Source organism: Serinus canaria, chromosome Z (genome assembly GCF_022539315.1).
Source record: "Serinus canaria isolate serCan28SL12 chromosome Z, serCan2020, whole genome shotgun sequence".
NCBI lineage: Eukaryota > Metazoa > Chordata > Aves > Passeriformes > Fringillidae > Serinus > Serinus canaria.
This window is the reverse complement of record NC_066343.1, coordinates 62,976,646-62,999,866: the sequence shown is the minus strand read 5'-3', so window position 1 is coordinate 62,999,866 and position 23,221 is coordinate 62,976,646. Positions and strand designations below refer to the sequence as shown.

The 23,221-nt window shown below is 38.1% G+C and overlaps 1 long non-coding RNA gene across 1 annotated transcript; it reads right to left on the bottom strand.

The window, feature by feature from the left end:
• Positions 1-1,955: 1,955 nt before the first annotated feature.
• LOC127061091 (uncharacterized) lies at positions 1,956-20,740 on the bottom strand. The gene is made up of 3 exons (XR_007780544.1): positions 20,634-20,740; positions 12,631-12,732; positions 1,956-2,121 (listed from the first exon to the last, which is right to left on the bottom strand). It is a non-coding gene; the product is annotated as an uncharacterized LOC127061091 (long non-coding RNA).
• Between the last annotated feature and the right edge of the window lie 2,481 nt (positions 20,741-23,221).

The following is a 23,221-nucleotide window of genomic DNA, read 5'->3' as shown; positions in this document are numbered from 1 at the left end:
GTGTTCTCACACTCTTGGGTCCCACTGAAAAAAACCCAATACATTAAAAATACATTTTCTTTAAAAAGACGAGGAACTGAAAAACTGAAGTTCACAGCAAGACTTCCAGGGACTCACATGACAAACGTAGCCTTGTCTACTTTGACTTTTAGTGGGCCAACAGTCACTAGATTCTCATTGAGGTGTATAGCTAGTCAGTGTAAGCAGCTGTACAGCATAGAGATGGGTATCTGATTTTGCTCTAATACTTTTGGAGTGTCTAATGTCAAGGTGCTCCAATTTGGGTATTGATGCTTGGAATTTATTTCTGCCTTTACTTCTGATTTTCTTTCTTCCCCAGCTCTTTTACTTGATGTTAACTAGGTGTGAATGATATCACTTGTTTAAACAGGCAAGTGGCCACTTCTACTGACACATCTGACTTGCTAAATGAATTAAATGTTCATTTAGTGTGCAGGTTACAACTTATATTGACTTGCTTTCTTCTTTTCTTCAGGGGTTTAGGTTTGTAAATCTGTGACTGAGCTACAGCTTGTATTAATTGTGAAGCTAATCTCTTGGTTTACTGATGTCATCACAGAGACAAAACCAGCTAAAGCTTTGTAATTTTTCAGTTGTTCTGTCAAGACAGTGAACTATAGCACAGTTCCAGTGCAATGTTTACTGGAGCCACCACTGAACTGAAACTGGACACTAGCATGAAGGAATCGGGTATCAGACCAGAAACCAGAATCTTTTTTCCAGGTAGTGAAGTGCACCAACTGCATTTAGTTTCCAAAAACAATCTGGATAGCACATTAGGATAATAGTGCTTTTGGACAAGCTCACACCCCTTAAATTTATCAGAACTGCCATTCAAATATACCTACTCAGTCCATAGCCCAGTCTTTTTATTTCAGACAATAGTAACAGACATATTTTATTGAAAACTGTAGCTTGCTTCTCAATAATATTAAACTAGTTTATGCCTGGGTCTAGCGCCACATATGATTTGATTAATCAGAGTAGCAAAAGATTATTATTCCTAACCATCAGGAATACTGAGAAGATGCTTAGATGAGGAAGTTCCTATTGATGTTTCACTCTGTTCTTTGAGTTACAGTAAAGGAAGTGGTCACATCTGGGTGGGCTTTATTTGGATTGTGATGGGAACTCTGCCAGGTCACAAGATCTGTTTCTGTTAAAGATGCTGTGTTCATCTAATTCATTTCAGAGAAGTCTTTCATAATTAGCTGACTCATACACTAACATGATCCAATCCAGATGAAGGGAGTGGAGGGGAAATGGTGAAATAGCTTGCAAAGCTACAGCTCCCCTATCTGATCTCTATATTAACCCTTGAAAGCCCTTTATTCATTATGTCTCTGGAAATGAATGAAGAAGCTAACTTTAGTATTTTATTTACTTTATTTAAATAGTACATTTATATTTTAATTTACTTTATTTAAATATTTAAATAGACGACTTAGTGTTGTCACTTGTAAAGGATTATAACTATTAATTGATTAATGTTAAAGAAATTGTTTGCAATTGCTTTAAGTGTTTTAAGAATGAGATGACATCAGAGCAGTGGATATTGGGAGCTTGAATGATTACTTTGTTTGCTTTATGACCGAGTAATACAAACGTGTGTGATATGTGATGTAGATCTGCATTTTATCTCAACTTTTTTACTTTACTCAAAATTCACACAAACTAAAATTATTTGAATGAATACATCAGACTTCTAAAACTAATCTGATTGATCTGAATGTGAAGTGAAAAACCTTGACTACTAGGTGTCTCTTATCTTCCAAATGGTATGCTCTCATTAGTATACTGGTGGCCTGGCTGGCTCATCTGGTGTTTCTGTTTTCAAAGACATAGCTTCAGTGTAGCTAAATCTGTAAAAAAAAAAGAAAAAAAAGAAAAAAATAGAAAAAAATATATGATTGGCTTATTCTCCCCCAACCTAGTAGAAGCATAAGGCAATAAGGTATGTCCTTGGAGCACAACTGATTCACACTTCCTGCCAGGTCAGTCCTGATTTGGAAGATCCTGTTGCTCATAGAGAGAAGCAATGCCACAGGGAGAGTTCTTGTGTGAGCAGAGGCTGTCTCTTGGATCCAGGAGTGTGGGCTCCTGGAAGAATGGAGAAATGTTTCATACACAGTCATTAGAAACTTCAACAACCACTGTTTTTTTAGTTGTGGTCCTCATGACGCCTGAATAATATATTTATTTTTTTCATTCCTGATACAACAGTTCTGATGCTGAGCATAAATTAATCAATTATGCTTCATGCCATACCTGTGATGCTAGTAGCTAAGAAGAATATAGTGCACCTCTTAGTTTAAAGACATCTTGCTTTCTAGAAAGGAAATGAAAACCGAGATGTCTAAGTAGTTGAAGTTCTGCTAGGAAGGAAACTGAGTGAAGCAGCAATGTTTAGGGATAAAGGAATAAGAGAAACATTTTAATGTTTAATTGTTAACATATTTGTAAATATTACTGTTGAATTTGTCACAAATTAAACTGTTAAAACCAGTTTAATTTGTGGCCTTTAGAAGAAAAGACATTGGCCAGCCTTGGGCCAAATAACTACCAGATATTTGGTTGCTCATGGATAAAAGAGAGGCTGATGACTTGAGAAGGTGGAACTATGTGGAATCTATCCCACTAGGGTATTAGCTTCAATCTTGGTGAATTTTCTAAGGGTTCTGCTCCTTGGATAGCCTAGATTCAGTGGCTGAGAGTGAAGAAAAGAAGAAGGGGTAAGTAAGAGTCATTGCAACAAAAAAGCAAAAGCAGAACACAAAGTCCTCTATATCACAACTCTTGTGAAAGAAACTCAAAAAGGTAATTTCTAGAAGCTTAAATCTAGAAGGTATGCAATTTTTCAGGAGTGATGTCATTTTTGTACATCTAAGATTAGCAGATGGTATCCAGCCTTTTCCTGCTTTCTATACTACCTAAAGATTAAGTGCCACTCTTCCAAACATAGAGAAGGGAGAAACTCTTCTTTTATCTCTCTCTCATGCTGTTTGTACCTTCTGTGTTATTTAATTTTAGGAGAACTAAGATAAAAATTTTTGATGCTTTTAATAACTCAATAAAATTTTTTTTTCACAAAGCCTTTTCTAACTCCTGCATCGATCTACTGCACTACCTGTGTTGGAGAAAGGTACATTTTTCAACACAATTAACAAGTTGCGTCTAAGCTGAAGTATCCTGCTTGTAAAGTATTGCAAAGCCTTGTGTCAGAATAAAGACACATTTTGAAGTTCCCTAGATTACTCTTCCTTAGGCAACAGTCTGTGAATGACTGTCAAACCTATATGCTTTCCAAGTAAACAGAAGAGCAGGACAGCTGTCAGGCAGATGTGGAACTCCCATCCCCGAAGTTCCCAAAGCAAGTGTTCCAATTGTTTGGGTCCTAATAGTTGCTACATGTATCCTTTTTTCTCTTTTTTTCTTAAAAGTTAGTCTTAAATATATAAGACTATATAAGATTGTCTGTCCTTGGACAATCCGTAAGCATAAATATATTTATGCTTACGGATTGTCCAAGGACAGACGACACTCTCAGAGAGGAGACAACAAATGTCATACAGTCAGGCATTGTCTAAAACAGCTGCTCCTGTTTAGGCTTCGGAGCATCCTACATCTATTTTACACACTTTTTAAAGTAATTGTTTCCCTTATTCAGTCACAAGTAGAATTTCTGACTTTTGTCTATACTACCTAAAAAAGAATTCAAATTGGTACTAATGTAGTAAACCAGAAGATTTTCAGAGATCTTGAATCTAAAACCTTGCCATCTTGGATCATAAAATAGTATTTTTGGATTTTCAGGTTCTTGACTCATGAAAATTAATCAATTTCTCAAGCTGTTCTGCATTTTTAGGGATATGAGAGCCATACTGGACAAGAAAGTGAGTTTTGTACAACTACATGAGGTCAGGTAGTGGGATTTTAAGAAAATTGTCCATTAAAACAGTATTTTAACAGAATGAAAAAATTTTTGAAGTATAAGAGGTCTTTGAAAGACTGTCTTGTACAACCTTCTCTTGCTCAAAGCAGGGTCAGCTAAACCACGTTGCTCAGGTCTGTGTCCTGTCAGGTTTTTCGTATCTCCAAGGATACTGTAAGTATCCAAAAAGGAGCATTTCAGTGTTGGAGCCAATACTTTGTTCTGTGGGACTTACAAAAGGCAGTCTGTATTTGGTACCTCATCCCAGTTAGAGAAGACCAAGACTGTACTTTTTACTTTAGCATTGCTTCCTCCCCCTAAGACATGACATCACATAATTCCTGTTTCTAATTTTTCTCTGAAGGCAACCAGTTTAAAACTGATTTTTCATGTCAGTTTAAAACTCAATAAAAATGATGAACAGCTATCTTGCCATGGCCTTTTTTTTTCCAGCAGCAGAAAATATGAACGATTCCAGATTTATATTAGTGTAAAAGAAGCTCTAAAGTAGAGCTTCTTTTACACTAAAAGAAAATTTATTGCCTGGGAATATATTTTTTAAAGGGTTGGTGAAGACATCCTTTCTAATCACTGGTAAGCAGAATGCCTTAGTAACCACTAAATCTCTGAATGTGATGTTGTTCTGGTATTGATTCAGGCTGTTGCCCTGAAGAAGCACATTCACTACCTGACCTGCTAATATTGTGTCTTGTCTTTTTTTATGCTTTTAATTTTACAGTGAAGTTCTATTGCATGTGCTGGAGAGTTGCATTTTTTTTTTTTTAAGATACTTGAGTAGAAGTATAGCCATGCAGTAAATATTTCATAAAAAGGTACAAGGTACTTTATGTTTCTAACCACCATCTCTTGTCCTAGACAGATATTAGGGGATAAAATACCATAAAGACTCAAGGAAGTACTTCCACTCAAGTACTTGCTCCAAAATAGAGTTCATGCCTGTCAATCAGGTAAGTTTCTATAATTTTGTCAGCCAGTGTGTCAAGTAAGACTGAGTGTATCTCTCTGGGATTTTTATCCCATGCCGTCATGACTCTCCTTGATGGGAGTTGAATAGTCCTGTGGTCCTGTAAGCCTCCTTAGATTTGTTTTCTTTGCATGGAAATTGCTGCCTTTCACCTCTGCCCCTCCCATGTAAGAAAGAGGGATATTCATGGCCAAGTGTGCAATCCATCACACATCCCCTTTTTTCCTGCCCTATCTGTGGTAAACTGACACATCAATGCCACATTGCTGGATAAACCCCCCAAAGTCTGTGTGAATTATGTTCACAGATTAAGTGAATTGGGTTTCTGCACATCATCATAGTTCATGGTTTTTCCTTGCAGCCAAAGTAGCCAGAAACTTGCATTTTAGATGAGATGAGTTTTTGATGAAAGGAGATGGGAGAATCAGTGGGATGCTGATATGGGACATTGCCAGTGCCAACCGTCTAGGAATTTGGTTTGTTAGATTTAAGATTATTCATACACATCCAGAGCTGGTGAGAACTCACAGGGATACTGTGGTTGCTGTAACCAGCTCAACAACTCCCAGGTTCATTTAATTTGCTAGCTCTTCTGGCAGGTAATTTTTCCAAAGCAAAGAATTTTGAAAACTGTCCTTAGTAAGGAGGTACTCAGAATTATATATCTAATGATTTCTCATTGCTTTTAGGAATTATGCTGTATAAAGATGACTAAATTAACTTTATGAATTGAAAATGCCAGATGAAATATTTTTTTAACAGCTATGACGCAATAATTCAAATACACCAATAGCACCGGTGAAAAGTTCTATTGCATTTGATTAAACTGTATTTTCTTATAGATTTTGCTCAGTTTCTATGTCAGTAATAAATATATTTAAATACTGGGGAGAGAGCATGAGAACAACAGTTTACCTTACTTGTATTTATTTTCCTATGCCTACAGTATTTTGTCTTCTAAGAGACAAAAGCTGTATTTCTCTTACAATCAAAATCCAGAATTTCATGGGACAGTGTGTGCTCCACAAGACCATGTGGTCTGTTAGGATATTTAAAACACTGGCCTAAAATGGTTGCCAACAGTGTTTTTCACTATGCTGCCTGTGGGCTGTAGCCAAATTTCCTACTGGACCATTATTTCTGGTCCCTGCTCTCTCCTGAGGTCGTCATGGAAATTGTGTGGGGAAAAGCAAACTGGCACAGGTGTGAACCCTGGTCTTTGGGCACATACAGGAGGTGCAAAGATTGCAGGCATTAAACAGCACAGGGACCTCAAAATTTCCGAGATTCCAGGAGACCAGGAGGAACTGGCTTCTAAACTGCAGCCTCAATGAGACTTCACAGAGGGAATCTGTTCCATAGAAACGGAGCCCCTGAGTCATCACAGACATTCAGAACCTGCTGAGACAGGAGCAGCAGTGGCTTTCTGTCCCTGCTGCAGGAATATGGGGACATGTTTTGAGAATGCAGGGCTGCCAAGGTAACAATACGGCAGCACAGATTTCCAGACATATGATCATGAAAACCTCTCTTTTCTTGGTAAGCCTTATAAAGGCTTTCTTGAAGTAACTACTTTTTTACTTTTGTCATAAGAATCTCATCTGGACTAGCTGGTGTTGCTCTATTGGATTGTTCTCATCCAGCTGCAGTCTGTTTCTATTTGTGTGTCTTCAATACAATCCTTTTGCTTTTTTCTCCTGGGCCTCAGGTTTAAGTTGTTGATGAAGCTACCTTGTTTCCAAGAGGGTTTGTTAGTTGTTCTGTCAGTGCTTATAGAGAAGTGCAGAAATCTGAAATGTAGCTTGCTATGCAAGGAAGTAGAGGCAGAGTATTCACCTGTTCTGGGATGAGCACTGAGAGTACCTCAGATTCAGCACAGAGGAAGAGATGGGTGTGATACCTATTTACCTACATGACCTGTAATAAATCAATTTACCTCCTTCTGGAGGAGGAGTGGCTACGGGCACTTAATCACAAGAGTTTTCATCAGCTCTCACATACAGCTCCAGAACATTAGATTAGGTCTGAGACAACACAGATAAAACATAGATATATGAACATACAAAAGAAAAAAAAATTACACAACAAGCACTTCTGAACTCATTATAGAGGCAGAAGCATTGAATAATTTTATTTTGTTATGTTTAAACGAAAACAAACATACCAGTTGGTACACATTTAAATAAATATTTTCTCATTATTTTTGAGTGAATAAAACAATCAAATAGATTTCAATAAGCTTTAATTTTACTGAAGCAAACAGGCAAACAAAACCAATTAACAACCCAAACCAAACCTCCAACACCCCTCCCCTCCAATTTATTACCATTTTAAGTCCCTTGTTCATATCCTTATTTATAATCTTCAGAGATAGACTGCTTTTCCTTCATTTTTTACCTATATGCTCAGTCATGGCTTGGCAGCAGATGTTTGCTTCTTTTCTGAGTTAGACTTCAAAAGTTTCCACATGAAACTAGTGTATAAATTTTCTAGTAGTTGCGTGATGAGGTGAAGCCATAGTTTGGGGGTGGTAGTCATAAACAGCTGGAATAATCAGCTAGTTCCTACTGGACATGTGTTAGAGCTTCTTGGTTTACAAGATGTTTTTTCAGCCTTCTTGTGCTCAAGAGAAGAGAAAATGAAATTGCGGGTGTACAGTATTGCTGCCTGCCCTGCTTTATGGAAGTTGCTCTGCTGCCATTGCTGCACAGCACTTGCAGCACTGTTTTTCCACAGATTTTGTGACAAGGGAATGTGCTAGAATGAACTGTAAGGTTGCTTACATCCTTGAGGGATGAGGCAGGCTTGCTCTGATGCTTGCACATGCCACCTCTCTGCTTCCAGCAGGATTGTTGGTTACCCGTTCATTGACCTCAAGTTTAAACTCTTTGTTTTGTGTTCAAGGCTTTGTCTCTACAATCTGGTTTACATCCTGGGTGAGATCACTAGAGGAGGATGAGGACTGTTGTACTTCCCTTGACTGCAATGTGATTGTATATTTTTTCAGTGACTGAAGAACTGGTCTGTTATCTTCCTTTGTTCCCAAGCCATCCCGTATCGCCTGCGAACACAACCATGATGTTCTCACTGACTTTCCTCTTTTCATGTCTTCCTTTGTGTGTCTCATGTTGTGTGTTCTTCATGGTGCTGTAATGCATTGCAACCATAACACATTACCCTGACTCCAAGTGTTTCACCTCTGAAAGGGCAGTTTGTGTTCCAAAACCCTGCTGAGGTGCTGATGGAAAGCCTGCTGCACCACTGCCCTCCATGAACGAGTCATGGAGAGGCTGTACCCAGTGCAGCAGAAATCAGTCCACAGACTGCCCTGGTTTTGAACTGATTTGCACTCTACTTTGTGCCATTCTCCCATTATTATCTTCTAATTTTTTTATCACTGGAAGAGTCATCCTTAATTTTTCAAACATTTTAGCAGCAAATGTATATATGTATAGGAAAACATCAGAAGTATGCCATTCAACACCCATGGTTTCAGACCAATCTGCTTTTAATACATCTTAGGACCAGGCTGAGAAATAAAAATGTTCTGGTTCTACTAAGGACAGCTTGTCATTCTCCAGCGGTGAGAGGGAAAAGCATTCTTCTAAAATTTGTGCTCAACCTGCCAGACTATTCAAATGATACAATTGTTTTCCGTAAAAGGTGTGACTGATTGAAGTCAGTCCTTTACACTAGTCCTGCTGATCTCTGTCTCAAGATTATTGCTACACAAAGAAAGCAGATTTGGGAGAAAACTAGCCAGTGCTGAAGAGATGACATCCCCTCACCAGTAACTCTTGAAATGATACAGTCATTAAAGAACAATTGCAGAAGAATAACTACCATGTAGTGGTAGGAAAATGCTGTAAATATTTGTCCAGAGAGTGGTGCTCTGATCTCAGCTAATGAAATGTGTTCTTGTTTGTTCAACCCTGCTGCCTTAGGGGCCAGGCAAATTCCTGTCTTAATCTTCAGCCTCACCTGGAGACACACCCCAATATGTGGAGCTTTGCAGGCAAGGAGTGGAATTTACTCATGGAGAAACAACTTAAAACATCCTGTTTTAAAGTGAATGCGAAAGGGGCCCAGGAGAATGGAATCTACCTTACTATCACAGCTAAGGATCAGATGACTGAAAATATGTTGCAAAGATAACCTTACTGGTCTAGTAAGAGTGGGAGTATAGTTATGAATGAGCACTGAGTTACTCCTGCTTTTGCTGAATATTATCTTGAGAGGCTTGACAAGTGTTATATATAAAATTGTCTTAATTCAGCCATCTGCAATGGAAATCACAAATGGGTGCAATTCAGAGATCAGTGTAGTCCAGCTAGAAGAGTTTAAAGGTAAAAATTGAAATATTAATCAGAAGATTACTTGACTTTTGTCTATAAAGAATTGTGTGTGAACTCAGATCCTTTAAATATTTTTGTTTATATTATACTGTTCCTCACTTGCTTTTTTTAATTTGCAGCTGTTGTTGCCTCAGATCTGGAGTAGTGAGCTCTTTAGGAAAGGCTCATTTCTTTGCTCCCTTCTTCAGGCAGGTTTCTTGGCAAATTTATGGTCTTGACAAAATATTAAAAATTTTTGAAATAACGACATTAAACCTCATGAGTAATTCGATAGCACCTTTTCTCAAGTAACAGAATAATAGTTATTATTAGACTCCTATACGTGTTCTTTAAAATGAAAAGGCCTAGTTTTCAAGGGCAGTGAGAATAAGAGCTCTTTTCCTGCCTTGAAAGAATCTCGGAAATATTAAGCCTTTTGTTCAGGGCCTAATACTTGAAAAGAGTCTAATTTGTACTTCAGAATTAGCTGTTGTTAATCATGGGGTCGTAACCCTCAAATACTGTGCCTGCTACAGTTTGCTGGACTCAGTTATGTGCCAGTGACAAGGTGCTGTGTACTTATTTTCTGCTTAGAAACTGCTATTTCCCAAGACTTATTTTGAATTTTGGCTCAGATTTTATTTGAGACAGGTAGTGTGAGTGTGTATAATATGGTAGGATCTTTTTCAGTCCTAATTTCTGCTTGAAGGCAGGAGACCTGTTTCATGGAAGAGACAGAGGTGTTTAATTGAGCAATGATACTTGGATATGAGACAGAACTGGGAATCATATGGCTCTGGTATTTGTTCTTTTTTGGAAGAAATACCCATGACAACGTCATTTGTTCCCACCATTCTGCCTGATTCCTCAGCTAGTTAAGCCTACTGCATTACATGACAGTGGTGGAGCATGGGTTTAAGGTCTAAAAATATTGATTGACTCATAACACTAATTGTTTTAAGTCTGAAGTAATGTTCTGTTATGCCATAATGACAATGACTCAACAGAGTTTGTCCATGGAGAGGATAAACTTTTACGCTTAAGAAAGTTTTTCATACTTATTTCTTATTTCTTAGTTTAATTTCAATGATATAAAAGGCATGGAATTTAACTCAGTGTTAGTGTTTATGGTTTTCTTCTCATCCCTCTATCTAAAAGGCAAAAAGAGCAAATCAATGCACCAGAAATGCTGGCCCTAATCCTAGGAGCACCTTACATTTCCATACTGGGAAATCACATTAAACCGCTCAGATTGCCAGTTTCCTTAGAGTCCAAATTAAATCAAGAGCAAAATATTATTATCTTATGTTTGATAGGTAGCCAAATCCAACCCTCATTCTGTCTTTCAGAGAACCAGAGATTTTAACTATAGACTGTTTGTTTTGTCAAATGGGAAGGGGGAAAAGCAACTTTAGGTTAGAGAAAGACTGGAGAGCAACATTTATTATGCTGATAATTACTTTTATTACTGGGGGGTTTCAGATGTGTCAGCTGATATTAAGCACTCAGTTTCTAAGAAAGACAGCAGCTCCTGCAAATCTTTGCTTCCAGAGTTCAATCCAAGCCCTTGGTTTGCTCCCCGTGGCTCATGGTAGCGACACAGCACCTCGTATCTGACAGGAGATGGACAGCAAAAGCCTTGTTATTCCTAAAACCCTCACTCTGGACTCAGACTCAAACTGCAGGCCATTCTCCTAGCTCCTTTGAAAAATCTTATAATCTGTGAGAGTCATATCACTGGAACTTAATTTTGGGCTTCCTTCTGCTTTCTAATTAATATGGTGCCCTTGTTGGTATGAGTTCTTTCCTGCCCCCAAAGGATAGGACGAGGACAGAGTCTTTATGCTGCGTTAAAGGAATCCTTCACACTAACCTAATTGTTCGGTGGAAGAACTATTAAAAACCTAGAGGAATCCAGATGGACATCCCCAGAGGGTTTTGTTTTCAAAAGGTTCATTCCACAACTTCTACTAGAATAAATCTTCACTATGTAAGACAGCCTTTAAAAACTTAAAACTGCTGTGTAATTTCTCTTACAGCTTGCTTGAGTTCTTGATGAGAAAATCGGTTTTCCCACCGACTTTTCTTTTTACTTGCAGCTACATTATGTTGTGTAGTGTTAGCTTTATCACCATGCTGCTCTCAAGTGGTCTCCTCACCTTGGTTACCATTAGGTGCTCCTGACACCAGCTGATGTTTCCCTGTGGCTCCCAGCTAAACTTTTCCCACCTATAGCATTGTCAGAATAAAACACCTGTGGACTATGCACATTAAAGGCCAAGTATGCCTCTGGCATTAACAGGTAAGTCCCCTTTTATTCAACTTTTCCCTGCCTCTGCCATCCCTTGGGGCACAGTGTCTCTCTACTGTTGTTTAGACTGTTCAAGCACCAGGAATAATATTTTTTCTTGGCACAGAAGAGAGTAGGCTGAGCCCCTAAATGGCTGTAACAGCCTGCAAGATGCAGCTACCAATACACAGGATTCTGTTGGTAGCTGTTGTGATAAATAAGTTAGTTGTAATGAAAAAGCAGAACTGTGAAGGTACACCTGTGATGCCATCAGAAAGAGAAGAATGAGCACAAAGATTCTGCAGCAAATGGAGCTTGGCAGAATGAGCAGGACTAGTGATATTAGGGCACAAACAGCCTTGACATGCAGGGAACAGCTGTCCTTAGTTTGGTTTCTGATGTAGACACAACTCTGTGGCATGAAGGTTTTGGACCATAACTGTAGTTTGTGTAGTATTAGCTAAAGATTGTCATAGAGTCTTGTAGTACAAAGTCTGTTTTGCCTAATAAGAAATTTTCTACTATTGGAATGTATTTATCATAATCTTCAGTTAAAATTCATTTAATGCACCTGTCTGCCCATGTTATCTTTCAGACAGACAGAGATACCAACAGGGGTTTGTTTTGTCATGAAGTACATTGTTTTACTTGAACACAACAATTAATATGGGAACTTGGAAATTTCTATTTTGATTATTTTTCTGCAATATCTTTGGCTCATCTTTCAGTTATTTTGTACATTTCTTAATGTTATAGCATGAATCTTACACTCTGTTGTACAGCATTTAAAATGTGTTCATTGAAGAAAGTAGGAAAAGTTAAACTTCCTTTCACTTTAGCTGCTGCAATTTCTCACAGGGTGCACTTGATTTAGCATGCCTGCTTCGGCATTGTTGGATAATTTCTTTTCACATTTAACCCACAGCCCCCAAAAAGTGTCATTTCATGGGGATTAGAAGATATTTTCATAGAGTATGAAAATGGTACTGGGGTTATTCCACAGTTAGCAGAGAAGCTCAAGGCAGCAGTCTGGTTCACAAGTATTAACAACTATGTTGTAATGGCTCACCTGTCCCTAATCTTTACTTTTTTTGCTATGTGCATACAGCTTCCAGACCATGTGATGAGATGACTGTCAGGAATACATGCCCTGATTTTCCATCTAGCCCATCTGCAAAAGAATTGTGGTTATTTTTGATAAGCTAACATGGAGCAATCCAAGAGTAAGAACAAAATACATTTATTTCAGATAATCTGTTGGGAAACTATCTTTTTATTTCCCTTTGAACTAAACAGAAAGTGTACTAGTGACCAGTGCAGCTGCTTTTCATGGTTCACCTTAGAGTTTACAGAATGCTTTGTGCTTTATAACTAGAATGGGCTCTTGCTTCTAGCAACTTATCTTAAGTCAGACAGATATGATAGGGGTAATTAAAAAAAAGGGCAGGACAACATGGAGCTGAAAGGAAAACCTTGCAGAGACATGCTTAGCACAGTCTCCCCAGGATTGCTACACATGCTGCACTTCTGATTACTCAGTGTTCAGACCTGTTTTTCTCCAACAAAAACATTATGATTTGGTGCCAGCTGTGGTTCTGTGGTTCTGGGATGTGCACAACACAGAGAAAGCCAACTGAATTCAGACGGGCTGTGAAAGATCACACAGATTATGAAAAATTTGGTTTGCTACATATCCATTTTCTCTACTTAGTATATATTTAATATGTTGGCCTGGCTGGTTCCCTTCATTATCTCTTTTTTAAGCATTACCATTTTTCCCAAGTAGATTAAAACACAGATGTAGAAGAGTTCAGAACCACCAGATAACTGCTTCACCAGAACCATCTCCTTAAATGTAATAACTCTAAATTAACAATAATGAATGCTATACACATTCAGCATTCAAACTGCCTGACTTGGCTGCTTATGCCCTTTGCATCTTTTAAAAGCTAGAATTTGTAGCATACCCACAAGATTTATGATTTCTACTTCTGATAGAATTATGTAAGAAGTGAATTTCAGAAACCAAGACACCAGAAGAGTGATATCATATCTTTAGAAAGAAAAACATTCAATAAAAGCTGCTGTCTAATAGTAATAATAATAGCAATAATAACAACAGAAAAATATTTTTAATAATTTAAATGTCTTTAATAATACATTAAATAACTTAAAACTTGTTTATATAGGTAAGTATTTGAAACCTTGAATACATTGTCAGAATTCCAATTTTAAAGATATCTAAGCTGGTATTTCCTTTCCTCTGCACTGTAATGTGAAAAATTAAGAGTAAGTGTGATGAATTTCTGCTGCAGTGAATTCTGGAACTCATAATCCAAAAACCACATACAGCTAGAGTTCTTCACCAAAAGTAGTAAGAAGTGCATTTAAACTCATGATTTTTTCTCCCAAAGATGAAAGATATGCAAGTAATCACAATCTCTTTATGGTGTGCATGGTCCATAACATTTAGTTCAAGTGCTGAAGGAATTAATATTTATACTTTGACCTCTTTCTAGTTCTTGAAAATAATTTTTTTTTGTTTTTTTCCAGTGTGCAAGTATGGCCAGGCTCTGAGGAATTTTAAATATTGAGCCCATCTAGAAACCTCATTCTGATATACATAATAAACTTGCAGCTGTATAAAATTCTAATTATTGTAGTTATACTTGAGAAAATTGTGCTTTTGTCTTCATAGACTATTATCCACTTTGTATAATTGTCTAAAATACATCAGAAAACTGATGCAGAGAAAGATGCCAGCTGTCCAAGAAGTGGAACTGTGCCAGAATGAAAAAAAGTCAGTTCAGGTGAAACACCTGCCAGGTGTAGAGAGATCCCTGATCTATATGGTGTACTATTTATATTGAGAATTTTGTTCTCAAGGAGAGATATTCCATCCATTCTGCTTTAGAAATCCATGTGAAATGGAAAGAAGTAATAAGTTGAATAAGCTGAAAAATATTAGTGAAAATAAAATAAGACAAGCTATAAAAGCAGCAGCAAACTAGCCTGGGCTAATTCATACTTGTCTGCTTTTCAGTGCATTAAAACCAGTGCATTTCAGAGCATTTCAGAGCATTTCAGTGCATTCTAAGTTCTGTGTTTATTTGACAGATTTCTAGAGCAGTCAACCTGACTTCTGTGCTTCATTTTACCACTAAATGGGCGTAAGTTAATTTGGAAGTCACAGGAAAGTTCAGTGGCCCAGTTCTGCTTTTGTGAAGGCAGTGGGGGCACAACACAGTGTGGAGAATTCCAGAAAGCACAGTTTCACCCTGGTAGTGCCTCCCTCTTAAGCTCTTAAACTTCCTTTTCCTCGGCATTTTCTGTCATGTCTCTGCACTAGGAGTGCAGTGATACTAACATTAGCCTTTGTGGGTGTTCCTGGAGCAAGCAAGTGTCCTGCCTACTGATCGGGGCAGGTATTCTCACCTGTGCCTCCTGCGTGCATGCCTCATGCTATTTATAACTCTTGTGTTTCACTTTGCAGAGGACTGAAGCACACCCATGAAAACTCAGCACTGCTATGGACAGATACATTTGTCTGGATATGGTTTTACATACATCTCAATAAAATTTGTATCAGAAAAAATGTTCTCTGACTTCATTTCTTATAGCAGGTTTTTATACGATTAAAATACAAGGGATGGGTCGTGTTTTTAGACTTGGTTGTATGTGGAGATAAATTCATAATCAGTGTGATTAAGCTACTAGAAATAATGACTGGTTAAAATATTACAGATGTTCACAGAAATCCCGCTCATCAGGACACTTACTGGTTTTATTTATCTTCCCAAGGGAAAGAAAAGATTCTCAAGAGTGGTCTGGAGCATGGAGAGCTGCCAAGGGTGCAGGCTGATGAAAGACCTTTAAATTCTATAGGAGATTATAAATGAGAATAAAATGACGCACAGTGAAAATGCCTTATTCCACCAGTGCCAAAGATCTGCAACACTGCAACCTCGACCAGGCCAGTTTAGTGGAACAAAGTGAGCAAAGCATTTCTGGACAGCTGTCCTGAGGATCTTCAAGAGGAAATGGTGTGGCTGGCACTGCACAACTGGCAGGGCACCAGTTCTGAAAGCCATCTTTCAGGTAAGGGACATGGGGGGCACAGTAAATTAGCTTGGGTGAGGGATAACAGCTGAAAGAAAGTAAATCCTTGTGAATCTGGGTATATTTTGGAAAACCCATAAAGGTTTTTCATATTGTACCCTATCTAGTTTATTGAACTGTCCTAAAGAGAGAGTGGAGCAGCAGATGAGCTTGAAAAAAGTGTTTGAGAAGTAGTTGACATCTTTTGCTACTTCTTCCCTCATGACCTCACATATTTTTCTGTTTTTGTCAAATGAATAACCTGTCTCAAGACATTGAATTTAATGACAAAACCCATGCAGCTGATAACAGGATCAAGATTTTATTCCTGGGATGTTTTCCATGCTAACACTACTTATTTGAGGTCTTATTTTCCGCTTCCAGGAAAATAAGACATCAAAAAACCTTATAAAAATCTTGACAAATCTTACCTGTATTTCCTTCTCTCTTTCTTATGTGTTAACCCACTAACTGAGTTCAGCAGAGCAGTCATCAGAACTTGCTACTTTCAGCAGATTGTGTTATGGTCATAAATGCAGCCTTGAACTCACCAGGTTCTTGAATGTGTCTATTTTCTTCTGTTCAAACACCAGTGCCGGTTTTGAAATGCAAGACAAAAAAGCAAGACTGGCCGCCCAGCTTTGTTCTGTAGCAGTAAGAATGCAAGAAGTGATAATATTCCATCTGTGCTTCCCAAAATGTCCTCTCAGAATGCTGTTAATGTGGTCTGAGTACCAAAAGGTACAGAAAGTTGGTGAGAAATGCATAGAATGAGAACACAATTCTGTGGCAGAAGAGAAATCTGATATTCCATGTAAATGGAAAGCTCACACTGACCTCCTAACAGCTTTATTTCAAGTAGGTTTCTTTTGAAGAATATTTAGATGTTGACTGAGACTTTTTTGGCTGTGTTATTTGGAAATTATCTGAAAGGGTACTTGTCTACAGCTGAGAATCACCAGGTGCCACATCCTTATTGAATGGAAGCACTGATGGTGTGGTACATGGGAAAGACTCCCCATAATTGCTATGCTGTAGTATAAAGGATAAAGCCTGTTAATGAGATTTATTTTGCATAACCTATTTCAACTTTTCAAGCATCAGAATTGATATTTTCTCTGATAAAATAGCGAAGACATAAATTTTGCAAAATGTTATCAACTGACAGAAATTATTCTTTATTGGAGCAGATTCAGCAGTAAAAATATCTGGGGGACATCAGTAGAAGCCCAGAAGACTAGGGGGTAATGTATATGTCCCTGACAGCCAGATGGCTCTGGACCCAACCAAGCATAGTTGTTAAGGACACACAGTGAAAAAGAGCAGGAATCAGGAGAGGAGACCATGTAGGTCTCTGTAGATTTCTGCAGGAGGTAGGGCAGCATTTTTTGGGACAAATGTCCTTGTTCTGGCTCCTGCAGATATGCAGCCCAACCCAGCACAGCAGGAAGTGGATATGGACTGTAGTGGGTATCAAGACCACCCAAGACCCCCAAAGCCTCTGACCCATTTCCAGAAGGGTCTGACAGAATGGACAGCCCATGAGAACCAATTTGCACAGAAAGAGAGAAATTTATCTCCAAGGTGGGAAAAACTTCTCTGTGAAAAGGCACCCCCAGCAACCCGGGTCACAGGACACCTTATCAGCGGGATCAGCTCTGGAGCCAGGATTGACAAGCTCTCTCCTTCTCCCATTATGCCTTTTCTTCACTCTTTAACCCATCTGTTTCTCTTCCCCTCTTTAATCCATCTCTCTCTCTCTCTGTCCCCTTTCACCTTAACCTTTTGCTCCAAACCCACCTCTGTGTGCTTGGACAGGGAGATCAGGGACTGACTTATGCCAATGCCCATGCCCAGTGTGTAATTTACTAATGAAACATTGTAAGCTTTTGCAGAACCTCTGACTTCTGTCATCCCTTTCTACCCCAAACATCAATGAATCTCGGGTTGCTTTTCCCCTCGAGGATGGGACACCCCAACATTTTAGCATGTTTCACTCAAGCCACCAATCTATTAAAAAAAATATTGCTGCAAGACCACAATAAAAGAAGAGGAAATAGTGTAATAATTTAAATGTTGCAATATATATTCACACTGTCCTCAACCCTTTAATAAAAGGTTTCTAGAGCATTACACACCCTGTTGACATGATCTAATTCAAAGGAAGAGCCATTGCTTAAAGAAGAGTTGCATAGCAGGAGCAGATGGGTCACTACTGCATCAACAAATGGCTAAATAATGCTGTGCTGGGTTCACCCCTCTTTCTATGCTTCTTTCAGAAAAGGAGCAAACTGTGTAGGTAAGTTATGTATTCCTTAGAGTGTTACATCTGGAAGAATATAATTTAAAGTATATATGTTTCAATTTGCCAGAAAGTGGATGAGTTTATTCTCCCCTAGCTTGGAATACCAGGCACTTGTACATCCACTGGGTTTTAGCTGCAAATATAAAAGATTTCAAAAGGAAGAAACTTTAGTAATAAATGATCAAGGAGTATGGGAAAGATGCAATGTCAAGCATCAAGACTCTTAATAAAGATATATCTCTTTTTTTTTTTTTTGCTTCTAAGGGATGTATTTTTCCTTTATTAATCAGGATGATCTACAAAATCAAAGACTTGACCAAGACTTAGTTTGGTATTTCCCATATCCATCCATGTAAACCTTCAGTACAAAATCAGGGAAGATAGCAAGTTTTTTTTGATAGGTTCATCTACTAGTGAACAGTATAAATGACTTTTGTTTAATGACCAAGGCATGAATCTATTGTGAAAAGTCAAAAGTATTTTCACTATTTCACACAAAAAGCCAGATTTTTTTTCAATCTTATTTTCATAAGATGGCAAAAAAATCAAGTTCCCCTGGTCATTTTGTCCACCAAGATAGCCAGAAGCTATCTTGGTGGACAAATAACCTAAATAACCAGGTCTCAGGTCTCCAATAATTTGCATTTTTATGGAAATGTTTTCTCACTTTGGAAGTTTTTAACAAGTTCTAGTGTTCACCCCATAGACTGTGTTTTGTGCAGTTTCCTGTTTATAGCTGTTAGCTTTCTCCTTAAGTGAGGAATTGCTTTTAAGGCATTGTATAGACATAAGAGATGTATGGTCAAATGCAGGGAATGTTGGGAACTAGAACTGGTCTTGTCTTGAGAGGTGTGAAGGACCTGTTGCACTGTAATGCCAAGAGGAAGTAGCAGGTGATGTGTTTCACACAGCAGGTGCTGATATATTGCACCCACCAGGTGCTGCTCCCCATAATTCATGTTCATGCAAGCATGGCCACTGGAAGTGTGTTCAGTCCTGCTCCAGGCTCTGTCTGCCACGCAGTAACACCCCTGTGGAGGCAGCCCAGGGTTTGATTTGCCTTTGCACTGACACCAGACCAGCTTGCTGTCCACCAGATTCCTTTCAGCAAAGTGCTGCCCAGCCACACAGACCCCATGCTGCTCTGGGATCTTCGGTCAGGCCATCCCAGGAGCAGGACTTTGTACAAATCTTTGTTAAAATTGGTAAAATTCTAGTCCACCCACTCTTCCAGCCTGCCCAAATCTCTCCTTGTAAGATGGCTCTCCCTTCTAACAGGTTCATCTCACCAGACAGCTTGGTGTTATCAACAAACTAGGTCACTCATGGAGGTGCTGGACAGCGTATCCCGGTGCTGACCACTGGGAGACCCTGCTTGTGACCAATAGCTCTGATGTGCAGACATGCCTCATGTGTGCACTGGTATGCTAATAGTCACCTGAATATTTGTGTGAGTTGCAGATACATTGAAAATCCCCAATAATAAACACTTTCAAGATTTATCTTTACGTCCGTATGTTAAAAAGAAATGTATTGCAGCTGTTAGTCTGTCTGTTGATCTGATAATCGGAAGAAATGAACTTGGAAGGATTTTTGAGAAGATTCTTAGGAAAGATTTATTTACTCTTAATTGTTTTGGACTTTACTTTTCCGTGCTAATCTATTAAATAACTTTTCCTATATTTGGATGTGTATATTGTGAGACACTGATGTACAGGTGTCTCTTTTTCTCTTCCGTTTTCATTTGATAATGATCAATAATTTTCAACTATGAAAATTAAGTTCTTTTATTTTGTTTTGAAACTTCCAACGAAGTGAAATATTTTACCTCCCCAGGAAGCTATTAGAAATCAATAATTACTATGAAAATTAGCATGATACATTTAATTTCAAAGTCCAGTATATTCATCCTCAGTTTGACTCTGAGTTTTGTTTTCAGTAACAAGTTTCCAAGCTTATACTTCTCATTAGGTTAATGAATCATTCATTACATTTGATTATAAGTGCAACACTTAGTTCTTTCAAAAAAAAAGAACTGTACTCTCAAACATTAATTCTAATTTCATGTCCATAACATTCAGTATCATGCAGTCTACAGCGACAACTTGAAATTCAGGCACATTTCAAGATTTTTTTTTAAGTCTTTAAAATCAGTTCTTTTTACCCTCAGCTGAGTTTTTTCCTCTCACACCTAACATGATCTCTTGTTCCTCCCTGATCTAGCATGTTTCTCTTCAGCATAGCCTTCCTCCTTTTTGAAACTTAGTACTCATTGCAGGCACTAATTTTTCATTATTTAAACCAAGTAATTGTGAAGAAAGGTGAATGAGAACAGCAGAAGTACAAGAAAACTTTCTTCAGCCAGGAGTCTCTTTCATTACCAGCAATAGTATGTTTTAGTGCTCCAGTGGTGTAAAACTGTGCAAGTCCCAACAAAGTGCTCTTTATCATTGTAAGAGAATTTCATATGGATTGTATGCTGGATTATGCTGCCTGTAAGGTCCTTGTTACATCTAGAAAATCTTGTCCAAAATACAGAACTGTTTTCCCTGCCAGCTAGCCCACACACAGTCAGTGACCACAAACACACACAGAGCCTGCTATAATCAGAAATACGAATCTCACATTCCAACATTTGTTACTCACGCTTCTCCAGCATCCTTGCCTACCTTTGTGAGGCTTAGAAAAATCTCATGCAAAAGGCTGGCAACCAGGAGGTGATAACTTGATTCTGTAGGTAAACCATTGTGATCAAAGCTTTGCTGTACATTTCAATGAGCAGGTATGTTACCATAAGGCAGAGTGGTTATCATAAGGTGGATGCAATATTGGGAGTTGCATCATAGATGAATCACGCTATCTATGGGTGTTGCTTTCATGCAGAACAGGGAAGAATGATCTTGTCAATATCTTCCATGAAAAGTGATAGCAGCAAGGTGGCTACCAAGAGAATTTATTCCCTGTGATGACTTCAACTTGCTCTACAGAACAATAATAAGATGCATTCCCTAAAACACCAATACCTTATATAGAAATTATTTTGTAAAGTTTGAAAAATCAAAAGTGATAGGTAACTTGGAGTAGGAAAAATTGTATTTCATTTGCTCCCCCATCACTTGAATGTTAATTTTTAATTTTAAAATCTGTGAATGTATCCAGTTAACAAGCCTTTAGACTACAGTGTGGAAAACAGAGTGGATAAAGTGAAGAAGAGGTATTTTCTCTCTCTTCCTAATAATGCTATCCCTGTTCTTTTTGAAAGTCATCTAAGCCAATTTTTAGAACCAAGTTTCTTCCTGGAAAGGAAGCAGATTACATAAAATCTATAATACTTGAAATTTCTTTGTTATGATTGATATGCCTACTTGCTGAGTGAAGTGTACTGTGCTATTTGCCTTTTAAAAATGGATTTAAAAGATCTATTAATTAATGCTAGGGAGATTAGCAGAAATTAATTTTTAAAGATTGTTGAAGTCTTAGGGCATTGTATAAAAAGGAAAAAAATTAGGCACTGACTAAGAGTTCTGGCAAACATTTCATATCATGAAGGCTGTGATGTTCTATGCCTCCATTTTCAGTTTTATTCCCTGCTAACTTTATTTCATTTAAAAGGAGCAGCAGACTCCTGAGGCAATAGTTTCAAATGCAGCTGTACCATCCTGCCATAACATCCATTATTGAATGACGCAGAACAGAAGTTAAAACAAATGGATAATTACTTTGTATTGTAAAATACAATTAATCTATATTCAGACTATGATGTGGCAATTAACTTGAAGGAAGTAAAGAAATGCCAATTTCACTTATTGAAATTGCATTTCAGTTTGTAACATGTGAGGTAAAAAGAAATCCACACACGGGTCTGTTTTCTACAAACAATGGGACACAGAGAGCAATTGGATATGCTTGATAAACCAAAGCTATCATTCTCATTAGCTGATGTAAAGCATTGCATTTTTTAAAGATCTGTCAATTAGGAAGTTTGGTGTTACAAATAATTAGCAAAGACTCATGCCAAATTCTTGTGTTTATAGAGCAAAAGCCAAACTACTTCCTTGCAGGGAGGAGGCATAGCCTCTGGGAGAGGATGCAGTCTGACTTTTCAGCAGGAGGCAGTCAGTCAGAAAACACACCTGAGAGCAAAGTCTAGAAAAGTATGTTTATCTTTAGTTTTATTGACCTCTCAGGAGTAAAACACGTGGCTTGGTTTTTTTCCTCCCATAATGCCTTTTCTCTTCTAGAACTAAAAGGCACTTTATCTGCAATCTTCCATCTCAGGAGGGGTGCTTATAAAAAGTGCCAGCTGTTTTGGGGTAATGAAACTGTGCCCTTAAACTCTGACAGTGCTTAATTGCAGGCCTAAAGATCATCCTGATTATAGGATAGTTGCAGATTGAAATCTGAAAGTTCAGAATGTAGATAAAAAGATATAGACAGCTAATGTGCAGTAACTTGTTACCCTTTGAAATAATTTCTTTGTGTGTTGATCTTCTGGATTTTCAAAACAGTCTGGAATTTTAATGGAAGTGATATAGGAAATTTCTTAGACTGATCTGAGGAGGGATAGTGGACTGCCAGGTATTTTTCCTATATGACAGTGTGAAAAGCAGCTTTACTTACATTACCTTCTCCTGCCCTAAAAAGTCAAATTACAGGGATGGAGACATGTGGCTTGATACATGTTGCTGTGTGGAATAGTTTGCAGGATAACATCCTGGTGACAGAGCAAACTTGCAGAGCTGCAGAATAAATTCTTCTGACCTGTATCCTGTTAATCTCATTCCAAGACTCTTTATGTTTGTGGTCTCAGGGTGGCACAATGGTTTGCACTTTGGCAAGCAGAGAAAAACTTTACTGGGTTGTAGTTAACATTATCACCAGTGCACCCACCTTTAGGAACACATGCTTTTATTGGCAGAAGCATTTTTATTTACATCCGGGCTATTAACAAAGTTATGATTATCATTGGAGAGCCACAGTCCCTGTAGTCACCTAAAAACATCCCCATTCCATATTTGCTTTGTCAGTGGCATATACTTTGATGTCTATCAGTCAGCTTTATGAAACTGCTTGTTTGGCATGCTAAGGATATTGCATAGTGTTATTTTTAACCAGAATGTTGTGCAGCACCAAGTCAAAAGCTGATTGTAACTGCAGGCGTGTTGCCTCTCTTGTACCTCCAACAAACATGCAGCCTGATTGGCAAAAGCAGTTTCATTTGACAAGATCCAATTTCTATAACACGATGTTAACGAGT